We start from the raw sequence: 16,317 nt of genomic DNA on the forward strand, positions 1-16,317 counted from the left end.
AAAAACACAGTTTAAGTTTGTGTTATAGTTGGTGTTATAGATTATGGAATTCTGTTTTTTCCAGTTTTCAATGTACATAAAAACCTAATGAAAATTATAATGTTCAGAGCAATTTGTTTTTAATCATTTAACTCAATTTTTGTTCTATTAAAAATGTTAACATCTAAATAACTTGTAACAAATGAGTTTTTGAAAACTTTCCATTTAAATAGCTACATAATTTTTAAAATAAATACATACTCATTTCCATGAGTCAGATTTTACATATAATCAAAGGTAAGCTCCATGAGAGTGGACATTTACATTTATTGATTCACTGGTACATCTTCAATGCCTAGAATTTCACGGCTGGAACATGGTAGAAATTTGATAAATATTTGTCGAATGAATAAATTCAAGATTCAAAAACTAAGAAATGTTTATTCTTATTCTGCTTTAACAACTTTGAGGAATGAGTAGATATCATTATATACATGTGTGAATGTTTATAGTAAAATGGTCATTAAAATACGTTGCTTTACCTGCATTTTCTCATTTGTTTGTCTCTTGCTTTGCTTTTGTTTCACGTGAGTTACTGAAATGTTTTTAAAACTCAAAATTGGATAACAATAGAAGTAAAGACAAATGAAAATAGTATACTTTAAAAATCTTAACATTATTTTACCACTTCTTGTTTTTCATTATGTGTAATTTAATTTGTATAAAGATTTTTTAGTCAAATTAATATTTAGAGATAGATTTGAAAGTGTTAATCTTTAAATAGAGTGCATATGTACAACAGATGCTGTTTTAAAAACTACAGCAAACAAAATCTAATAACACCAAAAAATTTGGAAAGAGGTAGTAAGCAGCTGTCTTACACAAATTCAATTTTCAGATAGATTTTAGTCTTTAGTCTTTTTTTTAACCAAACAAGTAATTTGTAAATCTCACTGAAAAACTTCATATAATGTACAGTCATTTGCATATACACACTCAGCAGGTGGTAAGCCCTGTTCAGACATTGCAGATATTGCACATATGATTTATATCTGATTAAAATGGAAATACAACAATAAACCAATGTATTAGTTTACAATATCATTAGAAAAATATTCAGGGAGACCATCCTGGCTAACACGGTGAAACCCCGTCTCTACTAAAAATACAAAAAATTAGCCGGGCGTGGTAGCGGGCGCCTGTAGTCCCAGCTACTCGGGAGGCTGAGGCAGGAGAATGGCGTGAACCCGGGAGGCGGAGCTTGCAGTGAGCCGAGATCGCGCCACTGCACTCCAGCCTGGGCGACAGAGCGAGACTCCGTCTCAAAAAAAAAAAAAAAAGAAAAAAAAAAAAAAGAAAAATATTCAGGAAAAATTTTCTCCCTATCTGCCTTAATCCAGGAAATAATATCTCTATTATTAGCATATCTTATTCTCCATCACTTTTGAATGATTCCCGAATGCTGGTGACTCTTGGGTAATTGTAAACTTAGTGCTTTTTTTCCAGACAGGTTGGGTTCTCTAGGATCATGATTTTTAGAGAGACGGTTTTGAAAAATTTTCTTTTCTTTCTTTTTTTTTTTTTTTTTTATTATGCTTTAAGTTCTAGGATACATGGCAGAACGTGCAGGTTTGTTACATAGGTATACACGTGCCATGGTGGTTTGCTGCACCCATCAACGCATCATCTACATTAGGTATTTATCCTAATGCTATCCCTCCCCTTGCTCCCCACCACCCAACAGGCCCCAGTGTGTGATGTTCCCTTCCCTATGTCCATGTTTTCTCATTGTTCAGCTCCCACTTATGAGTGAGAACATGCAGTGTTTGGTTTTCTGTTCCTGTGTTAGTTTGCTGAGAATGATGGTTTCCAGCTTCATCCTTGTCACTGTAAAGGACATGAACTCAACCTTTTTTATGGCTGCATAGTATTCCATGGTGTATATGTGCCACATTTTCTTTATCCAGTCTACCATTGATGGGCATTTGGTTTGCTTCCAAGTCTTTGCTATTGTGAATAGTGCTGCAGTAAACATACGTGTGCACGTGTCTTTATAGTAGAATGGTTTATAATCCTTTGGGTATATACGCAGTAATGAGATTGCTAGGTCAAATGGTATTTCTGGTTCTACATCCTTTAGGTATAAAACAATATACAGCCTTCATGGAAACTTTGAAAGAAACAGTTTCTTTTCTATGTTGACAAACACATAAGAGGCTGGGCTTGGTGGGTCACGCCTGTAATCTCAGCACTTTGTGAGGTGGGCAGATCACCTGGGATCAGGGGTTTGAGACCAGCCTGGCCAACATGGCGAAACTCCATCTCTACTAAGAATACAAAAATTAGCTGGGTGTGGTGGCGTGCACCTGTAATTCCAGCTATTCAGGAGGCTGAGGCAGGAGAATCACTTGAACCTGGGAGGCAGAGGTTGCAGTGAGCCAAGTTCTTGTCACTGCACTCCAGCCTGGGCAACAAGGGTGAAATTTCATCTCAAAAACAAACAAACAAAAAACATAAGAAAGTCAACAATTTAGGCAGGCAGAAGAGTCTTTAAGAAAGAGGGAGTTTTCAACAAGATAGGCAAAGTAATGAAGAGATTGAAAGGAAGAAGGCTTTCTGGAAGGGGAGCATGGTGAGATGGCAGGAATCACAGGTGAGGATCCTGAGGTCACGTGAAGCACAGAGGACTGCAGGTCAACTCTCAGAGGTAGGGAGAAAAACTGGACCTGGAAGGTAATGTCTGAAGCCAGAAGAGACAAATATTGGGCTGAGGTAGGATTTAATATGCTGAGAATGTTCACTTAAAGGGGAAAATAACTCAGTCACTGAATGTGGTACCTTTTAAATTATCGATCTGGAAAAAAAGTATAAGATCCTCCTACCACTGCTGATTGAAATAAAACTGTGTAAGAACTAATATACTTACAGTGTTAGATTTTTACCATTACAAATCAGTGCCTAATCTTTTCTTGTTAAACGTTCTATTGTTGAAATAAAAACCTTGCTAAAGCTATATATCATGGTTGGGTCTACAGAAAACAAAAGCAGATTTTCATATTTCCCTTAGGAGGATTAACCATTTCAACAGGAAAATATATTTATATTATTTTATATAAAATATATTCAAAATTCACATTATGTTAAAGTATCCAATAGCTTTCATTCTACTTTATAAAAAGTGATAAAGTTTTAAGATGTACTTTGTGATGAAACTTAATTCTCAACTAAAGACTCTACTTCAGAAGAAATTTTCCTTTTAATTCCTGGACCATGGTAATCATTTAGAAAATGTGGCTATATATGATTACTGGATTATGGTCATTATAAAGCAATAGAAAACAACTTTCATGTCGTGGTTCACTTTAAGTAATAGAAAAGCATTTTAAAGAACAACATAGCAAATCTGAATAGCGTCTCTATAGTTTAGAGGGGCTAAATACCTCTGTAGCAGAAGGTGTGTCTTTCAGATGTTGAATATTAATTGGGTAGGCTGATATATTTCAATATATCAAGAGGAGGCAAAATACAAAGAGGCAGTGAAACAAATCATGACCCTAGTTAGTATTAAGCATTTCCTATGTTAAAAATGTGAATATACATATTTTAGTTCAAGCTGGTGCTTCTACATTTTTGTTGTTGTTGCTGTTGGAAGAAACATTCCTTCTGAAGAATTAACATACAGGAATTGAGTACTGACATCCTAGGGAAGTTGAATAATTTTGGTAATCCAAGGTAAAAAGCCCAGCTAGCCTGAGAAGGGGGATATCCAGGTATCCAGGCAGAGGAAACCTGTAGATGGAGAGAAGATGAGAGGAGAGAAGGGAAGGTGAGGTCAGAAAAGAGGAGGTTGGGGAGCGAAGGGGAAGGGAGGTGATATGGTTTGGCTCTGTGTCCCCATCCAAATCTCTTATTGAATTGTAGTCCCCATGTGTTGGGGGAGTGGTCTGGTGGGAGATGGTTGAATCATGAGAATGGACTTCCCCCTTGCTGTTCTTGTGATAGAGTGTAGAGTTCTCAAGTGATCTGCTTGTTTGATAAATGTATGGCATTTCCCACTTCTCTCTCTCTCTCTCTCACTCTCTCCTGCTTCACCATAATAAGATGGGCTTACATTCCCTTTGCCTTCTGCCATGATTGTACGCTTCCTGAGGCCTCCCCAGTCATGTGGAAATGTGAGTTAATTAAACCTATTTTCTTCATAAGTTACCCAGTCTCAGGTAGTTCTTTATAGCAGCACGAGAACCAACTAATACAGGAGGCCAGAGAGATGAGACGATAGGATGATAGGGGAGAGGAGAGAAGGGTAGAGGAGGGGATGGGAGGCAAGAGAAGGAGGAGTTAGAGGATGAAGAGGAAGGGAAGGGGAGGCCAGGAAAGAGGAGGGGAGAGGAGGCCACTTGTTCCTTCATAGAAACATTATTATAGGACTTTGGACCAGAAATGTAGGTTAGTTAGGGGAGAAGAAGGGAGGGAAGGCCAGCAGAGAAGAGGATAAAGGAGGCCGGGAGAGTGGAGCCCAGGTGAGGGGAGACCAGGAGGTAAGACTTGGTTATCTGTGAAAAGGACTTTGAACCTAATCCTAAGAATTAATGGAAGAGCAATTGGGAACATTTCAGCAAAGATGAAGTCAAATTAAAATATAATTATATATATATCTTTAGTTTTTGAGTGTAGAACACTTTTGAAAGGGAGAGAAGTTGGAAATCTATTTCAGTTATCTGAGAACGATGTGATAGTATTTGGACTAAAGTGGATGAGACAGAGAAACATGAATGTAAATAAAAATTTTTATAAGTTAAAATGAGCAAGACTTTACAATTGACTTGATATAGAAGATGATGAAGAATGGTTAGTAAGAGAAGCCTAAATCTTTGGCTTACACCAACTGAAAGGATAGCGGTGCCTTTTATTAGTAGGAAAAAATGAGAAAAAATGGAATTAATTTTCTGTAGAGTGAGAAGTATAAAAGGCTTTCTCTAAACTCCTTAAAGCAGCAAAATTTATGTTTTGCTTTAAGAAAACAGAATGAGTATTTTCTTTACTCCAATTTCTAGGAAAAGGAGGAAAACATTTTTTCAATCTTTTTTTGACATGGAGGAATTTTCTAGCTGTGCAAATTATTGTTTTGCAATTAATCACTTTTTTTCTAGGCTTTTTTTCTTAATTACAGGCTTTGAGCACTGTTAGCCAGAAATATTTATTCAATTTAGAGTATCTCTGTCAATGAATCAGCCACTGAAATAGAAATAAACTGGTTTCATCAAGAAACAATATGAATAGAGTTGGGTAATTAACACTTCTTCCTTCATAGAAACATTATTATAGGACTTTGGACCAGAAATGTAGGTTAGTTCTTCATTCAATGGTCAGTTACATTCAGGCATTAACTAAAATCTATCATGTATAGTCATATTATTTTCAAAGGAAAATTAAAGATTAAAATATAGCAATTTTCTCTATTTAAACCTTTCTTTTGATTTACTAAACATTTCTAAAGACAGAGCAATAAATGATAAGGTGAATATCATATTACAGAACTGTTTTCTTAATGTTTAGAAATAATATCGATAAGAATACCTGGGTTTTGAAAAATGTAAATAGTCCCAGAAGTGTTTTAAGTACAAATAATAGCAACGAGCATGTTTCCCAAAATATTTCATTTGCAATGAAAACAAGCTGAAAATAAAAAAAATCTCCAATATGTTTATATTTAAAGGCCAAACACAAACTTTTCTAAGGAAAACTAATAATCCAGAAATATTAGAATAGATTTCTTCTTCTGATACACACCTATATCACTACTAAAGTTTTTGATCCACTAGTATTTGCCAGTAAAAATTATTTTCAACAGAATATTAACAGACTGCAGATTGTCTTGCCTTGTAACATAAGGAGTTCTTTACTATTATTTGTTAAAGCAGGATATTTTATATATTTCATGTAAGTTTCTATAATCATACAATAATAAACATGATTTTTTATTTGCTTGTTCTGAGGTTTTAAGTCATTAAAAAGTAAATTTTCTTTGAGCGCAGTTCTAAAGTCTTACAAGTAACTGATCACTTTCAAATCATTCTCTTACTTTTTCCTTCATTTCTTTGATTTACACACATACAAACACGGAGGCACCAAATATATTTTCATCTCCAACAAATCTGTGTATTTCAAATGGATGGAATAACATCACTTGTTATGGTCCAATGGACACAGATAAACTGCAGGTATATGCATTGGGGCAATGGTAAACTGCATTTTAATTGAATTATAGAATTAGTTCTCTCTAGATTCATTTTTTGAATGTCTTCCATGTCCTAGTCACTGTGAAGACAAGGATAAATAAGATACAAGTTCTTTGCTAAGAAGCTTATAGACTGGCATGGAAACACATGTATTAAAATTATTATTCAATGCCATAGATACAGAATAAAGTGATTAACCAGAGCATGGGAACACAGATGAAAATGGAACAAACTGACCAGGAAATATGGTATAGATTCATCATTTCTGTCATTCCAGCCACCCTTCACCTCCATTTACATACACACACACACACACACACACACACACACACACACACACACTGAACTCTGGTTTTCAAATAGTTTTGCACAAACTTCTTTTTTTCATCTTTTTATAGATATAAGATATATGTATTTTTTAAAAAATCTGGATCATGTAGTTCATGTACTGTAACTGTAAGCTAAGAGTTGATGACAAGGCTAGGGCTCTGTAAAATGTGCATTCCATTTGGAGAGCAAACAAGGAAAAATCAGTTTGAGTTTTATTTCAATATATCAATTCATTTTTCCCATAGCTTTAGATAATTTGGAAAAAGGATTTTTCACACTCCCATATCTCATTCTTCGTTTTATCTTTAAGTGTTTTGCTTTCCAAATTTTATTAATTCCACGCCTGATTTCATTGTAGCAGACTTTTTATTGTCCAAAGGAGAAGTAGAAAATGGAATAAATTGTTAAAAGAATTGATTCTTGTGATAATACCCTCTACCTTCACTGAAGATTTGGTACTAGTAATCAGGAATGTGTGAACATTGGTTTTAGACTCTGTATTTTAACTTCAGCCACAAATACATCATGTACAGAAAGAGAATTTCAAGTAGTAAGAATGATTATGTATTGAATGTCTACATTGTGCCTGGGGTATCTGGGTGTGCATATTGTAGCATATATTCTAACAATAAACTGTAGGTAAAATCACTCCAGTTTTATGGTTTAAACTGAGTCTGGGAAAAGTAAACTTCTCCAAGATCTCACACCTGTTCAAAAGTTAAATCAAGTAACTTTTCACTATAGTCTTCTTCCTATTTCCTTTTTTTTTTTTTTTTTTTTAGACGGAGTCTCGCTCTGTAGCCCAGGCTGGAGTGCAAAGGCACGATCTGGGCTCACTGCAATCACTGCAAGCTCCGCCTCTCGGGTTCACGCCATTCTCCTGCCTCAGCCTCCTGAGTAGCTGGGACTACAGGCGCCCGCCACCACGCCCGGCTAATTTTTCTATTTTTAGTACTGACGGGGTTTCACCATGTTAGCCAGGATGGTCTCGATAACCTGACATCGTGATCCGCCCGCCTCGGCGTCTCAACGTGTTGGGATTACAGGCGTGAGGCACTGCACCCAGCCTCCTTTTCCCTTTCTAAGGGAACAAAAAGTCTTGCAGAAAATTTCTCTTAAAGAGCTATTGACTATTTTAAGATCAGTAATAATGTCTAAAAGCAGCATTAAATAGGGTAATGATCAGTTTGTCTGCCTTAGTGTACAACAGAAAATAAAATGTTTTTGTATTCAAGCTAACTTATGCTATGATTCACACAACATATTCTTGTCTGCTCCATTGTTCTGCATTGTGAGAGAAAGAAAACAGTGAGTTGCGTTCAAGCCACAGGAGTCCCAAGTTGGTCAGACCAAAAATTATGCTATTTTCCATTTATGTTTTTCTTACTAGTAGGAAAATCCATCGTTATAAAATGTTGCATGCATTTTTATATTTTACTTCAATTCTTGATGACTTTTATAAAACACTTGATTCACATTACATATGCCTGAGAATTCTTTAGACTTGTTAATAGTACGTGTTATCTGAAAGCATAAAATACATTTGAATGCGGGTTTGTTTTCTAGATTTCATACAACAGAACTCAGTGGGACACTTGGGAGTCTGAGGAAAGATTTTTAGGTTGCCAAAGAGTGTTCAAAATTTAAAAGTAAATTTGGCTTTCATAAACATAATGAACAAAAGGAACTCAACATTTGAATTTAGCCTTCTTCCAAAATATGCCGTCATTTTTTGCATTTTCCGTTTTAACATTTAAACAGCAAAATAATTATCTTGGTTCTGTTTTTCTGTGTCTCAACTCTTTGCAAATGGAAATATATTCAAAGAAGATGAAGGAAGTGGTTAGGCTTTTTCTGCAAGTTCAATTATCTTTGTGTTATTGCTCATTATTTTGAAGCAGGCCCAGACAATCTTGTTGGTTATCTATTTAGATTGAACATTTTTATAAACGCGAGAAAGATAACTGTGAATAAAGATGTTGTTAAGCAAATGTTCTTAGTCATGTGTGTGGGTGTCTAGGGGTAAACATAGGAAAATTGATTACTCTGTCATGAGAGTTGCTAAAGGCTTTCCACATCATCTGCTGAGACTCGTCTCATTTCCATTAAGAGAAGGAATATTTGATAATGAAATTCTCCTTATCTGAACATAATTGTTTTGATGAGTATTAACTTCATAAGACAAGGAAATATCTGGATAATTTAATTTGGGTGGTAGGATAACTAAAGCATGAATCAACTAGAATTTTGTGATATATTCCTTGTAGTAAAGATACATGTAGAAGAAAAGCTAAAATTTTCATTATATATGTTATATATACACATTTCATTACTATTTTGTATTTTAAGTCCATTCAAAGTCTCCGTATTAAACTACATTATTTTACAACAACGTATTGAGACTCATTGAGTTTGTGCAAAGTATTTTCTTTTGTAGGAAAATGTCTCCTTTCCAGTGTAGCTGACTGAGCTACAACTTGCTGAGAACTGTGAATTTCAGGCCCTGTGCTGTCCCTGTGGTCTGTTTGTACTTCAATGGGAGAACACATTACTATGTTGTGATAGTATTCTGTTTATCGTGTCTATTCTCCTGCTTAATCTGGAAGCTAATTGACAGCTAGAAATTTGGAAAGACACAGTATTTGTAAAGATAGTACTTAGCAATTGGCTGCTTTCTGATTAGTTAAATGTTCAACGTTGATGGCTTTATGTAAAGTTAATAAATTTAAACATATGCAGCTCAACGAACTTTTAAAAAGAATACACCCACGTAGCCAATACCCAGATCAAGTAATAGAATATTGTTGGCATTCTAGAAGCCTTCTTCATGCCTTGCTCCTGTCATTACCACTCCAACTAAGGGTAAACACTATTCTGAGTTTTCGTGAGTAGCTTTTCCTCTTTTTGAACTTGTTATAATTGGGATTATGCAGTATGTATTATTTTGTGCCAGCTTCTTTTACTTCGAATTTTGTTTGTGAGATTCCTCCAACTGTAGCAATAGTTCATCTGTTTTTATTGTTACACAGTAACTATGGTAAAATTTTTGCATCCATTTTTAGTTTATAGACAAAGATACATTCAATTTTGAGCAATTAGGAATAATGTTGCTATGACAATTCTTAAGGGATGTTGGTTTCCATTGCAGTTTTAATTTGCACTTCCTTAGTAACATATAATGTAAGAACTATCCATGTGATTATTGCCTGTGTGCATATTGTCTTTCATGAAGTACATCTTCAAGTTTTTAGCATGTTATTGAAAAATCATGTGGTTAACTTTTTCTTGTCAGTTTGTGACTTTATGAATCCTCAGTGGATATATGCACGCTTAATGCATTCTTCACGCTATTATTTGCCTTTTCATTCTGTTGACAATGTCTTTCTTCTCATGAACAGAAATTCATAGGTTTAATAAAATACTTTTTATAAATATTTTTACTTTACGGTTAATGCTTGATATCCTGTTTAGAAAAATCTTAACTGCAATATCATGAATGATTTTTCTAAGATGACTTCTAGGAGGTTTATAGTTTTGTTTTACACTTTTAGTGAGCATTCTATTGGGAACTGACTGTTTTAAAAGCTGTGATGTAGCTGTTAGTTCCATATGGACATGATTGACCTAGTTCCTTTTGTTGAAAAAGGGAAAAATAATTTCACATACTGAACTGTCATAAATTAGGTCCCCAGAGATGTAGATCCATGTTCGGACTCTTAACTCTCTTTCATTTGTCTATTTGTCTCTCTTTGAGCTAATGAGTCATTGTCTTAATTACTGTAGCTTTATATCATATTCATATCCAATAATATAATTCTGTAAATTTGTTCTTTTTTTTAAAAAAGTTTGGCTTTCTTTGACTTTTTCTATTTTCAAATGGGTGTTAGTATCAACTTATCAATTTTAACAAAATAAAATTTGTGAGATTTTGACTGGAATTATTGAATACATAGGTTGATTTATGCATAAATGTCATCCTCACAATTTTGAGCTTTCTAGTCCACAAACAGACATAATATATTCCTTCACTTATTTAGATATTCTTTAGTTTCTCTTACGAGTGTATTGTAGTTTATAGGATGTAAGCTTACCTATCTTCTGGTACATCCCTAGCTACCTAATGCATATAATGCTATAATAGAATTGTATTAATTATTACAATTTGATATTTGATGTCTAAATATTGGTTTCTAAAATGTAGAAATACACATAATTGTGTATATTGACTTTAGATCAGTAACTTTACTAAAAATCACTTACTAGTTTTAATAGTTTGTGAATTATTTTGAATTTCTACTTACACAATCATATGTACAAAATGAGAGTTTTATTTATTTTCACTTCTATTTAATTTCCTTTCCTCATCACACTAATGGCTAGACCTCTCCTTTTGTATAATACCGAACAGTAGTGGCATTAGGAGGCACATCCTTTTCATACTATTTTCGGGGGTAAAGCTATCAATAATTCAAAATTAAAGGGGATCGCTTTAGGTTTTCTGCAGAAAACTGTTATCATATCACTACTTTCCCTTCTATTTTTAGCTGGTTAGTTTTTCAAATTGTAAACTGGTGTTGAATTTTACCAAATGCATTTTATTCATGTATTGGGGTATTTCCACTTTATTTTGTTAACATGGTTTATTAAGTCAATCACAATGATTGATAATCAAATGCTAAACCAAAATTATATTTCTGGAGCATATTCAACTTCGTGATATATTAATTGTTTTAAACACCAAATTTCTCTTGCTAACATTTCTATTAGGGCGTTTATGTCAGCTTGAGAGATTTGCCATTAAGTCCTGGTAAGGTCTTGTTATCAGGGTTTTATTGACCTCATAAAATGAGTTGGCATGTGTTAACTCTTTTTTTCTTATCTGGAAAAATTTGTGAAAATTGATATCATCTCTTCCTGTTAAGAAAATTTCTTCTTTTTGTATTCTTCATAAATAATCTTTGCTAGATTATTTTCTTTTAAATATCTTTCATTCATTCATTTATTCTTTCGTTCATACAATAAATATTGACTTAATGTCCACTCTAACAGACATTGTGCTAGCCCTGCAGATGGAATGGTGAGCAGAAACAAGCATGGATCTTATCCACATTGAGCTCACAGCATAGCTGTTGTGGAAGATAGAGTAATCAAATAATTTAAAAGCATGGACCAAACTGTATTAAAAATTTATGAAGTATGGGTACCAGTGCTCAGAGATTACAGCAGGGACACCTAACCTATGACATGATTATGAAGTCTTCCTTAGAAAGCTAAGAGTCAGAAATAGACTGCCTCATTTCTTTTTGCTTGTTTGAACTTATATCTAATTCATGTGGTTACAATGTTCTAAATGAGGATAAGTGGCTTCCCAGTGTGGTTCATTTTCTATATTATGTAGAGGATGTCCCAAAGTATTGGAGTTTGGTGATCCAAAAGCAAATTCATGTCCTTCACACTACACAAAAATTTGGCACAAATACTACATACTTAAGTCAGAAAAGAAAAAACACTAAAAATAAATTAGCCTCACTGGGCCCTGAATAGCAATGCCTAAAAATAAATACTTGCTGCTTGTCTTCAATTTAGTGCAGTCATTTATTCTCATCATTTTCTACTTTCTGGCAAAATACATAACGTGTATTTTCCAGGACGCTATATTTTATAAAATTTTAAAAATTAATTTTATAAATATAATATCTTTATTAATATTTTACAATAACTTATTTGGATGCACTATACAATCTCTTTCCTAATTCTTTAATTAGACTCACATACAATATTTAAATGCCACAGAGAGAAAACAAATTTTGAGTAATCAAAATTCTTCCCTTTAATGAAAAATACAGAGTTTTGTCCTATCTGGAAAGTTAGCTCATGCACTGCAAAACCATGCCAAATACAGGCAGCAGAATAATAAACCCAATATGTTGCAAAGTTCTTTGTTTTCCTTCTTTTCTTCTCCTTCTTCCTTCCAATTGAAATATATAAATATATGTGTGTATATATATGTATGTATATACACATATATGTATTTTTTCTATGGAGAAAATCAGTAGATGTTAATTAGTAACTGAAACAAGTTTCTTTCCATTTTAAACATCTAATAACCATGTTGAGTGAACTATATATACACCATTTAATATAATTGTAGAGAAAAATAAAATAAAATATTCCAAAATAAGTTCAAAAGTCCCTTAGGAAAGAGCCAAGAGTTTCAATGTCAAAAGAGTTCCAAGATTTGTATTCTTCTATTTGGGATATGATGAGTATAAAGGATTTACTAAATGTGCTGGGTCAAATATCACTTTGTTCTAGAAGCTTGTAAAATTATAAATTGGAATACTTTCTAAAAATTATGAAAACTACTGTAGTTTTCTGAGAATTGAGTTTTTTCATTGTTTAAAGCTGAAATATTGGCTGGGCATGGTGGCTCACTCCTTTAATCCCGCACTTTGGAAACCCAAGGCAGGTGGATCACGAGGTCAGGAGTTTGAGATCAGCCTGGCTAACATAGTGAAACCCTGTCTCTACTAAAAATACAAAAATTAGCTGGTCACAGTGGGGCACGCCTGTAGTCCCAGGTACTCAGGATGCTGAAGCAGGAGAATCACTTGAACCCAGGAGGCGTAGGTTGCAGTGAGCTGAGATTGCACCACTGCACTCCAGCCTGGGTAACATAGCGAGACTCCATTTCAAAAAAAGAAAAAAAAAAAAAACCTGAAATTTTGTAGAAACAAATAAATGTTTAACATGTCAATTTGGTGTTTTAATTTGAAATTGGGCATTTAAAAACTGTGATTATTTAATACTATTATTATTTTTGTTTTTTACAACGCCTATTTTTAGATACACAGGGTACCTGTGCAGGTTTGTTACATGGGTATGTTGCACCCAGGTAGGAGAGTATAGTACCTAATAGGTAGTTTTTCAACTCCCCTCCTCCCAGTAGTCCACAATGTCTATTGTTTCCATTTTTATGTCCATGCATACTCAATGTTTAGCTCCCACTTTAAAGTGAGAACATGCGGTGTTTGGTTTTCTGTTCTTGCATTCATTAGCTTAGGATTATGGCCTCCGGCTCCATCCATGTTGTTGCAAAGGACAATATTTCATTCTTTCTATGGCTGTGTAGTATTTCATGATATATATGTGAGGCAGGAGAATAGGGTCTGGAGACAGGGAGCCTAAGGCCAACCTGAGGCTGACTTCTTGGAATTGAACCAAAAAGAAAACCTCACCTCTCTATGCCTAAGTGACAAGAAACCAGAGTCACCTGTCTCTACAAACCCCCACTCCCCCCCCACCCCCCACCCCCCCACTCCCCCCCCACTCCCCCCCCACTCCCCTGTAGCACAAATGGGAAGTACCTCTGATTGGTCTGGGGCCAAGCCTTCATTTCAGCCTTTGATTGGTTGCAGGACCAGGCTCCATTTCAGCCTCTGATTGGTTGTGGGCCAAGCCTCCACTTCAGCCTATGATGAGTCATGGGTCAATGCTTCATTCGCATAGGTTTTAACCAATTGGAGGCCTCTAAAGGGTACATATAGGTGTTACCAAATTCTTTTAGCTTAGTAAAAACTTCAAAGAGCATTGCAATCGGGGCTCTTGAGCCACTTGCTCGAGTCCGCTCCCTGTCTGTAGAGTGTACGTTTGCTTCAGTAAATCTGTGCTTTCGTTGCTTTGTTCTTTTGTTGTTTTATTTGTACGTCTTAGAATTCCGAATTCCAAGAACCTGGACAACTTGCCATCAAGACTTTCCATCAGGTAACTTATGTATCACATTTCTTTATCCAATCCACCACTGATGGATACCTAGGTTGATTCCATGTCTTTGCTATTGTGAAAAGCAATGATGAGCCTATGAGTGCACGTGTCTTTTTGGCTTCATGATCTATTTTCCTTTGGGTATATACCCAGTAATGGGATTGATTGCTGTGTTGAATGGTAGCCCTGTTTTAAGTTCTTTAACAAATCTCCGAATTGCTTTCCATGGTGGCTGAACTAATTTACACCCCCAGCAATAGTGTATAAGCATTCATTTAACTCTGCAGCCTCACCAGCATCTGTCGTTTTTGGACTTTTTAATAATGGCCGTTCTAACTGGTGTGAGATGGTATCTCATTGTGGTTTCGATTTGTATTTCCCTGATGGTTAGTGATAATGAGCATCTTTTCACATGTTTGTTGACTTATTGTGTGTCTTCTTTGTGAAATGTATGTTCATGTCCTTTGCCCACTTTTTAATGGGGTCATTTGTTTTCTGCTTGTTGATTTAAGTTCCTTAAGCATTCTAGATATTAGACCTTTGCTGGATGCGTAGTTTGTGAATAATTTTTTCCCATTCTGCCGGCTGTCTGTTTACTCTGTTGATAGGTTCTTTTGCTGTGCAAAAGCTGTTTAATTTAATTAGGTCCCACTTGTCATTTTTAGGGTTTTTCTTTTGCAATTGCTTTGGGAGACTCAGCCGAAAATTATTTGCCAAGGCTGATGTCAATAAGGGTATTTCCTAGGTTTTCTTTTCGGAATTTTATAGTTTGAGGTCTTACATTTAAACCTTTAATCCATCTTGAGTTAGTGTTTATGTATAGTAAAAAGCAAGGGTCCAGTTTCATTCTCTGCATATGGGTAGCCAGTTATCCCAGTAACATGTATTGCATGAGGAGGCCTTTTCCCATTGCTTGTTTTTGTTGGCTTTTTCACAGATCGGATGGTTGTAGGTGTGTGGTTGTATTTCTGAGTTTTCTATTCCGAGCCTTTTGGCAACGTCTTTAGGGTTTTCTAAGTATAGAATCATATTGTTAGCGAAGAGAGATAGTTTGACTTCTTTTTCAATTTGGATGACTTTTATTTCTTTCTCTTGCCTGATTGTTCTGGCCAGGATTTCCAGTACTATGTTGAATAGGAGTGGTGAGAGTGGGCATCCTCGTCTTGTTCCAGTTCTCAAGGGGAATGGTTTCAGCTAAAAACTGTGATTTTCAATTACATTCCTAAAATACATTTCACTGGATAAAATATAGACAGAAAAATAAAAATATTGAAATGTGCACAAGTTGTTATTTGAATAGTACAGAATAGCCAGACTGACATGATATTATAAGTCTTCGGAAATGTTTTCTGTTAAGCCAAAGTCTCTGTGAAATTACAATTTAAAAAAAATGTGTAATAATAACAATGATTAAAATAGATTTTTGCTGATCTGAAAAATTTATTTGTCTATCTTTCATATACACACTATCATCACACAGTCACACATGCACTCCATAAATAAAAACTGGAAAGGCATAGAGAGATAAATATATATGTACCTCTTGGTTTCTGGTAAGAAGGAAGTAGGTTAATATATGTGAAATACTCAGGAAAATTCTCTGTCTCTTTTTCTTTCTCTTTTATCTTTCTCTCTTTCTTGCTGTCCACAAGTTTCATTGTTAGATGCCAAACAGTTCAGTTTATCTGTTATTTGATTTACGGAAGTTACTCTTATATAAAGGTAAATATTACAAAATATATTGAGAGACATTAAAATGATTTATTCTCATAGTAAATGAAACTGATGAAACTGACATGCTTAAAGATTTTAATGCCACTTTATGTGTTCAGAGTAAGCACTACTGAACTTAAGGTGCTATTTGAATAGAAAGCTTTTCTCATGCTATTGTATTTGGCATTCAAAAAATGGGAAAGAAAAAGCTAAATAATACGTTGGCAGTTCCATTTTTCCAAAGTAAAACAATATTTGGGTTTTAAGTTTTAAAATATTTTTCAGTAAATTA

At 34.7% G+C, this 16,317-nt stretch overlaps 1 protein-coding gene across 41 annotated transcripts in view; it reads left to right on the plus strand.

Annotated features, from left to right (window-relative positions):
* Positions 1 to 16,317, plus strand: part of CCDC102B (coiled-coil domain containing 102B) — a 428,597-nt gene that overhangs the window by 88,197 nt on the left and 324,083 nt on the right. For 2 of the 41 annotated variants that reach the window (XM_016933860.4, XM_054671840.2), the window contains exon 1: positions 14,028 to 14,312. The exons of the other annotated variants lie outside the window; for them this stretch is intronic. The gene's annotated coding sequence lies outside the window, so the exon portion shown is untranslated. Of the gene's footprint in view, positions 1 to 14,027; positions 14,313 to 16,317 lie in introns of those variants that run through there. 41 annotated transcript variants of the gene reach the window in all.

Source organism: Pan troglodytes, chromosome 17 (genome assembly GCF_028858775.2).
Source record: "Pan troglodytes isolate AG18354 chromosome 17, NHGRI_mPanTro3-v2.0_pri, whole genome shotgun sequence".
NCBI lineage: Eukaryota > Metazoa > Chordata > Mammalia > Primates > Hominidae > Pan > Pan troglodytes.